The sequence below is a fragment of the Xiphophorus couchianus genome, chromosome 8 (genome assembly GCF_001444195.1).
Source record: "Xiphophorus couchianus chromosome 8, X_couchianus-1.0, whole genome shotgun sequence".
NCBI classification, from domain to species: Eukaryota; Metazoa; Chordata; class Actinopteri; order Cyprinodontiformes; family Poeciliidae; genus Xiphophorus; species Xiphophorus couchianus.
In genome coordinates, this window is record NC_040235.1 from 26,011,249 (window position 1) to 26,023,923 (window position 12,675).

At 40.2% G+C, this 12,675-nt stretch overlaps 2 long non-coding RNA genes across 2 annotated transcripts; one reads left to right on the forward strand and one right to left on the reverse strand.

Annotated features, from left to right (window-relative positions):
* Positions 1 to 2,457: 2,457 nt before the first annotated feature.
* On the reverse strand, positions 2,458 to 9,032 carry LOC114149272 (uncharacterized). Its single transcript, XR_003596473.1, has 2 exons — positions 8,748 to 9,032; positions 2,458 to 2,835 (listed from the first exon to the last, which is right to left on the reverse strand). It is a non-coding gene; the product is annotated as an uncharacterized LOC114149272 (long non-coding RNA).
* LOC114149273 (uncharacterized) lies at positions 3,363 to 6,981 on the forward strand. The gene is made up of 2 exons (XR_003596474.1): positions 3,363 to 3,622; positions 5,461 to 6,981. It is a non-coding gene; the product is annotated as an uncharacterized LOC114149273 (long non-coding RNA).
* Positions 9,033 to 12,675: the final 3,643 nt, after the last annotated feature.

Sequence of the window (12,675 nt, forward strand, 5' to 3'; positions counted from 1 at the left end):
CGAGGAGAGCAGACAGAGAGATGCTTTCAGTTACAAATCTCCAACCGCTCTGAAAACACATCTCCCGCTCCCTCTATTTTATTGCTTTTTTAGGGGACCCTCTTACACTGAGCGCTTTAACTCTCAAAGGGAGGGGGAAAACAATTTATCACATTGTTGCAGCGCTAATGACATTTACTATTTAGACACATGTTATCTACACTCTAAATCTTTCTGCTCCAGTCGTGTACCAGACACGGCGTCGAGTACCACAGGAGAGCAGACATAGTTGTCTCCGCTATCTCCACAAAGGCTTCACTGCTCTCTTTCTCAAGGAGGTCACAGGAAGGAATCATAATTATTCAACACACAGAGACATTACTTAGAATAGAAGAAAAAGAGAAAAAGCATATAATTAAACATTTTCTAAATGTTACTACAAAGCTACATGATACAACGAATATTTGATAATTACTAAAAATACAATTTATCCAACAGTTCCCCCCTGCTTATCAAAAATTTGTTCCACATCTCTTATCCCTCCAAAAACAGTCACTTCAAATGATTTTCAACTGGGAGTTCATTTTTTGGAAAGCAAACATTTTTACACTCAGGGGTTATACCCAGTCCAAAAGCCAGGATCTGGATACCTGTCAGAAGAGTCATCATCAGAGTATTCTTTGTCAACATCAGATTTTTTCTCTAATAAAGGATACATCTGTGCCATCTGGTCCTCCATGGGTGAAATCGCTGTGGTAATGAGACGGTTAAACAAAGAACGCAGGCACGGAACAAAACAACATCCACACAAAGTCAAAATTGCAGCAAAAACCGCAATTGATACTAAGACAGAGGACACAAGGTTTCTATACTTCCCAAAGGCATCCATCCATGCATCCCACATGGAAGTATCCACTCCAGAGTGTTCCTTCATTTTGCCATTAAGAGTACGAAGCCCTGTAATGGCCTTCGTCAAGCTCCCATCAGCCGCTGTATTATTTTGGTAAAAATGTGCAACATTTTTCTCCAAAAATCATGCACACCCCTCCTTTCTCAGCCAGCAGCATGTCAAGAGCTATGCAATTCTGAAAAGCCATCAGTGAAGTTGCAGCCAGCTGTTCATGGACTGCCTCGAAACCAGCCTGTGTCCAGTTGCCCAGTCTTTGTACATTGTAATGGATGTAATTTATTCTGTCTACGTTCTTGTTTATCGTGCACCACCAACAAATTGTAGATTCAAAACCAGCCCCAACCTGATCGACTAATTTATATTCATCAGGCACTCCACGAGGGACTCCGATGGCATCGATGTATGTCGGATCAGTATCTGTATTTTTCCATGTCACTTCACGTTTCTGCAAGTGTTGCCTCTTCTGAAACAAAACACTAGACAAAGAGAGGATTAGATCTTCAGCAGATGTAGGATAGACAGATACAGGTAATAACAGAGAAACTAAAGCACAAAACCCTGTTACTTTTCGAGGTAATCTATCAAAAAGTCTGTCATCACCACACCACCACCATACATCTGCTCGAGAAATAGGGTTAAAGTCATCGTTTACAGTGATTACAGTAGTACACATAGCTTTAGTAAGATTCCCTATTCTTTTCCCAGTTCCCGTCATATTTACACATGTGAAGTTAGCTGGAGCTATTTTCTTAGAAAATAAAGGTTTCTTTTCATCTACTGCAGCAAGGGGAAATATTGCATCATAAATCACACAGGTGCCTTTTAGATTTGTTTTAGTCATTACTTCTAACAAACATTGTTTTGTGATTATCGCTGGAGTCACACGAAGTAGAGGCCTTGCTTCCATACAGACTACACAATCTTTTTTAGTCATTTTTGCAGCTTGCTCTACCATTAACAACCAGTTATTATTATTACCTGACACACCTGTGGCAACCCTGAACCAGTCATCAACAGTTTTTACCTCTTTCACTTTCACCCCTATTGTCCACGGAGAAGTATCACTTCCCCCTTCTTCCTTAGATTCTTCACAAAAGATTATTAGAAATTTTGGATCAGCCCCTGATGTGTGAGCCCATAAATAAAATCCCCAGCATGTTGTATCTGTTTTTCCTTTAAAACTAAGAGGAATTAAAGGATATTTGATCGTGTTTACAACTATCTGTACTCCTTCATCTGTGCGTGAAATAGTCAGTAGTTTTTTGTGATACTGTGCATAAGTTGTAGTACCCCAAGTCTTTGTCCATCTATTACCCTCGTCAGCTACTAAAGTTTTCCAACCCGTATTAGAGATATCATTTGTCATATACCAAGTATTGTCCCTGTAATTTATCCCTTTGTTCTTTTTTGCTGATGTTAAACCTGCCCAGGAGATTGAAACAATAGTAGTAGAGCGAGGTGGAATACACACTTGAATCCCTACTCTCATTCCATGAGTAGTGCTACAAGAGTTCTTTCTTGCATAAAGTTTCTCCACATGAAAACACAACAAAAAACCAAAAACAATAAAAACAAAAACAATACATTTATTTGTCATTTTGCTAAATTTGCAAACTTGTTCAGCTCCTAAAAACACTGCAGGGTTGTGGACAATCTTCACCAGTTTCAAACGACCAAACCTCTATTCAGTTTAGCCCCCTGTTTACCTGGGCTTTCCGCTGCAGGTCAGTGAGCGTCCCAAGCTTGTCTTCTTTTAGCTACTTTTAAAATGAAATGACCTTTTTGCAATGTACTAAATGTACCCAAGTTGATCTCTCTGCTATTTTCACAGCTGTAGGCGTTGTCAACAAAACTTGGTACGGCCCTTCCCACTTCGGAGAGTACCAGTGTTTCTTCTTAATGCTTTTTATCAGCACCCAATCTCCAGGTTCCACTAAGAGATTTTCCTGCTGAGACACAGAAGAATGATCTTCAATTTGTTTTTCTTTTTGTTTTTCTAACATGGCTCTCATATAATCAGCTAAATTAGCTTCATCGTCTATTTCCCATTGATTTTTAAACTGTGGCAGTCTATACGGTCTTCCAAATAGAGTTTCAAACGGTGTAAGCCCTGATGTGCTTGTAATGTTAATGTATAATTTTACCAAATCTAAACACTGCGTCCAAGGCCTACCAGTTTCTTCAATGCACTTTTTTAGCCTAGTTTTAATTGTCGAATTCATCCTTTCGATCAATCCGGCACTCTGAGGGTGATAGGCACAGTGGTTCTTTAAATCCATGTGAAACATAGTTCCTATTTTTTTTATAATTTGGTTTACAAAATGAGTTCCATTGTCACTATATATTTTTTTCAGGAATCCCATATCTAGGAATGATATCTTTGCAAAGTGCTTTTGCTACTGTTAAAGCATCAGGATTTTTTGTAGGAAAGAGTTCAATCCATTTAGAGAAAGCATCAATTATTACTAGTACTTTTTCCCTTCACTTTTATTTAATTCTATGAAATCCATATGTATTGTTTGAAATGGATATTGCGGATTAGGAAATCGTCCTCTGCGCGGTCTTAGATTTCCCTGAGAGTTGTGTTTAGCACAAATTAAACAAGCTCTACAAAAAGTTTTTTGAAAAAGAAATAAATCCATAAGTTTTGTAATATTGATGTATCTGTCTTACCATCCCCCCTGTTGAGACATGCGAAATGCCATGACTCAATATTGCAGCCCACCTATACAAGTTCTTTGGCAAGATAGGCTTATTTGCAGGTCACTTATAGATTCGATCTTCTATTTTTGCTCCATTTTTAATCCAAAGATCTTTTTCTTTTTCAGGACTTAATTGTTGCATGTCTTGTAGGATCTTATGTCATATGTTTGATTTTTCTTCCATATGTAAGACCTTTATTTGCCCCTCCGCTGCTTTTTTTGCCATCTCATCAGCGAAGGCGTTCCCTAGAGACACTTTATCTTTCCCTGTGGTGTGTGCGGCACATTTACAGATCGCTAGTTGTTTTGGTAGCTGCACAGCTTGTAGTAAATCTTTTAATAGGTCTGCATGAGTTACTGGTTTTCCTGTAGAAGTTATCATACCCCTATTTTTCCAGTACTGTGCAAACGTGTGTACTGTTGCAAACACATATTGACTATCGGTGTAAATCCTCACTTCCTTATCTTTCATTAGTTTACAAGCGGTGGTTAGCGCTATCAATTCTGCAGCCTGAGCTGAATAGTGCGAGGGAAGTTTTTCAGCTTTTAACACTAGTTTTTCAGTCACTACTGCATAACCGGTTTGAGTTTTTCCTTGTTCATTTTTCTTTGAGGAACCATCAACAAAAAGTATTTCACCTTGAGCTAATGGTAGATCTTTTAAATCATTTCTACTCTTTGCGTTTTGTTCTGCCATTTCCCGACAATCATGCTTTGTACCATCATCTGGAAGAGGTAACAAAGTTGCAGGATTTAAAACTGTGCATCTTTCAATAGTCAGATGAGGTTGCGATAATAATGTGCTCATACAGGAGAGATGTCTTGCAGGCGATAAAAAAGTCATATTTGTTTGTAATAATAGTGCTGAAACTGCATGTGGTACTTTTAATGTTAACGGATGAAACAGTACAACAGGAGCACTGACTTCTACAGCCATAGAAGCAGCAATCACTGCTCTCACACAGGGAGGCTGGGCGCACGCCACACTATCAAGTTTGGAAGAAAAATATGCTATTGGTCTCATTTTATCACCATGTTGTTGAACCAGTACCGAGGTCATATACTGACCTTTGCAATCCACCATCTGGAAAAAAGGTTTTTTATAGTCTGGTAAGGCGAGCGCAGCACTTGACACTAGGGCCTGCTTTATTTCACACAGTGCTGTTTCTGCTTCCTCTGTCCATTCCAAAAAGGAAGACATTTTTAGATCTTTTTCATACATTAGTTTGCTTAAAGGAGCCACAATTTCTGCATAATTAGGCACCCAGTTTCGACAATAGTTAGTTAACCCCAAAAAAGACATCATCTGTTTTTTTGTTTGCGGTTTAGGTGCTTGGAGAATTGTTGTTTTTCTATCCTCCATTATGGTCCGCCCTCCTGCACTTAAATTATGACCCAAATATTTTACTTGTTCTTTACACAGTTGGAGTTTATTTTTATTGACCTTATGACCTTCCTCAGCTAGATGTTTTAGAAGTGCTAAAGTGTCTTGTTTACAGATTTCCATGTTTGGAGATGCTAATAAAACATCATCTACATACAACAAGACTTGGCTCCCTCCTGGAGGTTGAAAAGTTGACATGCTTGCACTCATCACTAGAGAATAAATTGTAGGGCTCTCACAGTAGCCCTGGGGCAGCCTGGTATATGTGTACCTGTTCCCTTCAAAAGTAAAAGCAAACCAAAATTGACTCTCCTTTTCTACTGGTATTGAGAAAAAGGCATTACTTATGTCTACGACTGTAAATACTTTTGCATCTGATCTAAGAGAGTTTAACAATGTATGTGGATCAGGTACACACGGCGCCCTTTGAATGACGGCATTGTTTACTGCTTGTAAATCTTGAACCATGCGCCATCCAACAGAAGGTGGTTGTTTTTTAACAGGAAAAATAGGAGTGTTACATGGAGAATTTTCACACTGCACTATGACTCCTGCCTCAATAAGGTCTTTAATTACTGGTTTTATACCCTCCTGTGCATCTGTTTTTAAAGGATATTGCTTAACTTTTGGTCTAAACTCTGTTTTGGGTCTAATTTGCACTGGCAAAGCTTCCTTCACAAGACCCACGTCTGTGGGTCCCTTTGACCATAATTTATCAGGAATGTCCTTTAAAAGAACTTCCTCTTCTTCTGTAAGTAACATTTGTCAGTTTTGTTTGGAGTACAAATGTTGTCCCTTTTGCACCCATGTTGTCCAGAACAATGCTTTTCTAGTTAACCCAGTGGAAGCACTAGTTTCTATGTTTGAGGAAGTAGTCACCCAATCGGTAGCTGCTTCTCCTTCCTCAACAAGATTACCTAAATGATTCCACTGCTCATTTCTTTGTTTAAACAGAGATACATGCGGGGAGGTCCACGTTCTGTCTAAAGATTTTAAATCATCAGGAAGAGCAACAGCTGCAACGGCTGTGTGTTTTGTATCTGTATACAGATAGGTCACTGTGATTTTAGCTGTAGTGACCTTGTTGAGCCTGTCTTCATAATTCTTGTCAGGCCCAGCCGCATTCTTGAACCAAAGAGTTATGTGTAAATTGTCAGGAGGCTTTTGATCCTGCGGGGCAGAGATGGCTTTACCTCCCTCAGTCAGAAGTGTCTGAGCAAAGTTATGTGGGGGTCTGTCGGGCACATCTAATGTATAACAATAGTGTGGATTTCCATTTCCCTTAACAACAAAGAAATCTCCCTTTTTTATTTCTGACTGCCTTTTAACTGCTATGTGCCCATCAGTGGTTGGAATCAAAGCTAATCCTAGCTGTATAAGGCCATCTCTGCCTAATAAGTTTACTAGGCATTCTGGGAGCATCAAAATGGACAACTGACAAGCTTGTCCCTGTGGATCTCTAAGCCAGACTGGCTCTGATTCATTGACTTGCGTTAATTTTCCCCCAGCTGACCTCACGACGACAGTTTCCCCACTAATTTTTACCCCAGAAATGTTTTCTCTGCACGTTGTTCTACATGCACCAGTGTCACAAAGGAAAACTACAGGTCTACCATTCATGAAAAGAGTTATTTCTGGTCTTACACTATCCATAGATAATAAATCCTGTAGATTTAATTGGACCTCTTCACTCTCTAAACTTTCTGATTCTAGTCATGCTGACTGATCTATGTATTTTTCTGGGCAATGTCTGGCTATGTGTCCTTCCTTCCCACAACACCAACATCCTAAATCATTTTGTTTGAAATTATTTTGTCTGTAGTTCCCTCTTCCCATTCTCCCTTTCTGTCCTCTGGGGTTTTGACCTCTACCCCTGAAGCTTCCTCTTCCTCTCCTTTCTTGATAAAATATTTGCTCCTCATCTTGGAAAAAGGCTCCTGAAACCTTTTTTTTTTCTTTTGAGACCTTTTCTGCGTGTATAGCGTGGTTAATGTATTCATCTAAAGTCCCAGTCCCCAATCCTATGTAATGTTTAGCTACCCACGCTCTAATCGCATCTTTTGACCCTGCATGTAATGCATTTTTTAGCTGTTGCTTATATGGACCATTGTCATCATTATTTTCCACTAACCCACTGTGTGTTTTAAATACTTTTGTCATTCTCAGGCTATATTCATCAAACGATTCTTCTTCCTTCTGTTTGACTCTGCTTATCTCAGTGTAGTTTGCTCTGCGTTGATATCTTTGAACTGTCCTTGCTGCTAAAGCATTAACTCTGTTTGTTAATTCATTACTATTGTGTGCAAGAACTTGAGGAGGGTTCCCTGCTAATAATGGGTTCCAGTCCCCTCGAACATGATGCCAGTCACTGCCTAGAGCAGTCATCCAGGCTTGTTGAACCTCATGTCCGTTTAGATGGTAAGATTCACGTAGGTTATTCATTTCTTCAACAAAGCGGTCTACATCCTCTTTAGGAGGTGTGATCCCTTCTAAAGCTTTTTTTATATCCTCCAGGGTCCACGTTCTGTATACCAGAATTGTGGGCGCTGCTCCATCTTCCCCTGCATTAGGATTCGCCATTTGAATCATAGGATAAAGGCCAGTTGTGTGTGGCTGATTATTTGGCTCTTCTGAAGGGCAACAAGGGGGAGGGAGATGAAGCCTACTGTGAGCTGTGGCTCCCTGCACCAAAGTTTCTCCCCAGTTCTTAGACCACTTAAAATTTGCTTTTTGTGATCTAGTGATAGGCCCCTCACTACCTTTCTCTTCATATTGTGGGGGTGAGGGTAAGTCGGGGTATAGTTTTGTAGTTTGTACTATTTGTTTCTCCCCTTCTGTTTTGTTATTTTGATATCTGTTAACTTCAGCTACTTCCCCTCCCCCTCCTGCTGCTTGCTGCTCCGCTGCCTGCCTTTTCACACTCCTAGGCCCTGTCTCATCATCCTCCCTTCTATAGAACATCAGGTTTTTTGATTTCTTTTCCCCCTCTTCTCTGTTTTGTGCTAATTCTAACCAAAATTTTACATCCTCATAGCCTTCTTTACGCATTTTCTTTTGGTTTGACTTTGTTTTTTGTTTTATTTTATCCTGCAGTACTGTTAGTTTTTGTGAGTTTAGACGGCCGTCAAAGTTATAGTTTTTTATCCATTTATCTAAATGTTTTATTTTATGCGGATCCTGATTTTCAACATATTTCCAGTCATTTGTTTTTAAACTGTCTGTTGGCTTATTCTTACTTATATTTTTCCCCATTTTTATGAAATTTGGCCCAGTTTGTCGACGCCTAGGGAGTCCTAAAAACTGGGGTTCTGTTCAGTAGGCCAGCAATTGAAACAACCTGTTGAGGTAACCCACGCTTCAACTCTTTCGAGTGGGGGTTCTTACCTCTGCATCCTCAAGAGGTTTGCTGGTTACAATCCTACTGTTTTATATGAGGTAAAATACCAAGTGGCATTTACACCTCCAATCACCCGCACAATCACACACTTTTTTATTTAATGTTTTCTTTTCCGTCGCGGAATTTAAGCGCCTGTTCCCGCAGGACTCCGTCGTCCTTTTTTTGCAACGGGTATTCGTCGGGCCCCGTCTCCCAGAACAGGAAGGCACCAGGCTCCGTCCACCTAACCACGAAATTTTTACGGAAGGACTTCGGACGTCCTCAACGGATTTTTGTGCACTATTTTTACCTGTTAGAGTCTAGAATTTACAGGGTTTTGTATTCGCGCAATGACCCCCAGTCATTCGCCACACTTTTAAACAAGAATTCACTCACCCCCGTTGTCTTTCCCTGGAGCACCGTCAACCGTCAGATCCCAGCAGGCAGGTCGAACCTCAGCCCTTGAACAGGATCTGATAAGCTTCCACTAGGAAACTTGCCGTGCGCACGGTCTGTACCGAAGTCGACCAAACCTGCAGGAATCCCTCTGGTGTATTGGCGACCGGCAATCGAAGGACCAAAATAATGTCAGGTCTAAATACCTATTAAACAAAACACAGGAAAGACAAGAGAGTTAAATTCTTTTTGTACTCGCGAGGAGAGCAGACAGAGAGATGCTTTCAGTTACAAATCTCCAACCGCTCTGAAAACACATCTCCCGCTCCCTCTATTTTATTGCTTTTTTAGGGGACCCTCTTACACTGAGCGCTTTAACTCTCAAAGGGAGGGGGTTAAACAATTTATCACATTGTTGCAGCGCTAATGACATTTACTATTTAGACACATGTTATCTACACTCTAAATCTTTCTGCTCCAGTCGTGTACCAGACACGGCGTCGAGTACCACAGGAGAGCAGACAGAGTTGTCTCCGCTATCTCCACAAAGGCTTCACTGCTCTCTTTCTCAAAGAGGTCACAGGAAGGAATCATAATTATTCAACACACAGAGACATTACTTAGAATAGAAGAAAAAGAGAAAAAGCATATAATTAAACATTTTCTAAATGTTACTACAAAGCTACATGATACAACGAATATTTGATAATTACTAAAAATACAATTTATCCAACAGAACTTAACTGAAGAATAATTTCATCTGAGTTTGATCATAAATCCATGACCTCATATTCCATTGTGGGCTTTGAAAAGCACTTGAACTTACTTTCATACACTCTAACATTCTATAGCCCTTCTGTTAATCCAAACCAAGAGAACAATCTTCATCAAACAACTCCTCTTCTAACTTCTCTCCTAACTCATTTTCCTAACTCCTAGGCTGCAATCTTCATCAAACAACTCCTCGTCTAACTTCTCTCCTAACTCATTTTCCTAACTCCTAGGCTGCATGAAAATTGGCAAAGCATCCAAGGCACAGTGCCACATGGCACTGCATGCAGATGCATTTGGTCTTCCTTGTGCATGCAGCATCGTGGCATCTGTTTGCATTTTTGACTTGAGTGAGCTCGGGCCAGTGATTTCCTGCGCTGAACCTGATCTCCCTGGGTACTTTGGTCACTGCTCTACACTTTGCTGGAGGTGGGGCTCCATTGGGTCTTCCTTTTCTTTTTTGCTGACCAGAGCCAAAATTGATCAGTGCACGGGCCACAGAAGCTTTGAAGATAAGGAGATTCATCTTTTCCAACCTAGACATCAGGTAGAGTCGCCAGGCATTTACAACAGTCACATCCAAAAAATGAAAGAACACTCTGATGTACCACCACTTGTTTCTACGTCTGTGGGGATACATTGCCACACACTGGTCAACGAGATCCACCCCACCCATGTGTTGGTTATAAAGGGCCACCGAGTAGGGTCTTTGGACACTGATCTTGGCTTGGCTTGACCAGTACATCCGTGTCCTAGGATACCGAATGTACCCCATGACCATGTTGATCCCTAGAAAAATTTGCATTTCTTTGCTTGTCACTGCCAGATTTTCTTTCCCTTTCTGCAGCACATACATGTTGGTGTTATGCACTATCACATCAGTGAGATCTAAGGGAAACAAATACCTAAAGAAATCAATTGGTTCTCTTCCATCAACATTTACTCTCCTTTCTCCTAGAAAAGGTGGTAAGTCTCCATCAAAGTTATTGTCTTGGACTTTCCAGACATATTTGCGGGGTTGAGTGCAGGTATGGCCCTTGTGAACATTTCTCACAGCAGGTACCATGTGGACATTTTCCTCAGCTCCCTCATCTTGCTGACCTCCATCTGCATCCTGTCCTTCATCATCCTGGCCCTCATCATCTTGACTTTCAGCATCCTGACTGTCTGCATCTCCTTCATCATCCGTATCTCCAATATTTCTAGTGTTTTCTGGCAGCCATTCCTCATCACTGCTGTCACTATACTCGTCATCAGAGGGAATTTCCTCGACTATTCTATAGTGTTCCTTATTTGCTGCACTTGTGGTCTAAAAGTATGAGAAAATTATAATTTTACTAACACAAACTACAAATGATCTGAATAAAAAATTATCTTTTTAAAACTAACATAGATATACTCAAAATGAATTTAATTGCAAGCAAAACAGTTATAATGAAAGATAAATCAACTACATGACTCATATTAAAAATATAGTCAGCAATGCATGATGTCCACTGTGTTGGACACATGGTTAATTGCAATTTCCTACTTACATGAAATAAAATTTTCCAAACTAAGTTAATAATATTGTTACCTAGATGCTCCTGCATGTCAGCATTTTTTTTTTACCTCTAGGATTCTCCGAGAATAGAAGGATTGAGAGGATATTCCAGGAGTGGTCATTGACTGTGTCTGTCTGCCGGCCGTATTGGACTCTGATGACATTAACTTGTAGTTACAACAACTTGCCACTGAATTAACCTCAGTGGAGAGGAGCAGTAGAGAGCATTCTAAGGACTGATATGCAATACCACCGTAGAAGCCATTGCATTTAGGAGACAATGACTTCTAAACAGCTGTCCACTGTAGTGACCGCTATGCACCAGAGGGCTAGAGTCGACTTTTAGCTATCTGTATTACTAGACTCGACTTTTAGCTATCTGTATAACTAGAGTCGACTTTTAGCTATCTGTATTACTAGACTCGACTTTTAGCTATAGGTATTACTAGAGTCGACTTTTAGCTATCTGTATTACTAGTCGACTTTTAGCTATCTGTATAACTAGAGTCGACTTTTAGCTATCTGTATTACTAGTCGACTTTTAGCTATCTGTATTACTAGAGTCGACTTTTAGCTATCTGTATTACTAGAGTCGACTTTTAGCTATCTGTATTACTAGAGTCGACTTTTAGCTATCTGTATTACTAATCGACTTTTAGCTATCTGTATAACTAGAGTCGACTTTTAGCTATCTGTATTACTAGAGTCGACTTTTAGCTATCTGTATTACTAGAGTCGACTTTTAGCTATCTGTATAACTAGTCGACTTTTAGCTATCTGTATAACTAGACTCGACTTTTAGCTATCTGTATTACTAGTCGACTTTTAGCTATCTGTATAACTAGAGTCGACTTTTAGCTATCTGTATTACTAGTCGACTTTTAGCTATCTGTATTACTAGTCGACTTTTAGCTATCTGTATTACTAGAGTCGACTTTTAGCTATCTGTATTACTAGAGTCGACTTTTAGCTATCTGTATAACTAGAGTCGACTTTTAGCTATCTGTATTACTAGTCGACTTTTAGCTATCTGTATTACTAGTCGACTTTTAGCTATCTGTATTACTAGTCGACTTTTAGCTATCTGTATTACTAGAGTCGACTTTTAGCTATCTGTATTACTAGTCGACTTTTAGCTATCTGTATTATGAGAGTCACCTTTTAGCTATCTGTATTACTAGAGTCGACTTTTAGCTATCTGTATTACTAGTCGACTTTTAGCTATCTGTATTATGAGAGTCACCTTTTAGCTATGATTGCCTGTATCAAACGGCCCTATTCGCCTCAGTCGGTTGGTTTGGGGAAAAACTGCGCGCGGTTCTTTGCGTTTGCTGATTGTTGCCGAGGATCTAACGCGCCTGCGCTCTCCTTCGCTGCCCTCGGGTGTAACCCAGCGCGTGCGTCTCAGCATTCATGATGCGTTTAAAGGCGGCTCGGAGAAAAAGGTTACGACATGAAAACATCAGATAAGCAGTTTTAACTGTGAAAAAGGGCGAGAACACATGTATGGGAAGTGCGGAAGCCCCTAATGTAACTGAGGAGCGTCTGAAGGAAAAGAAGGAGCCGAGCACGCGGCTAAGCGGCTTTTATGACGGACGTTAGAGGTGGAAGGAC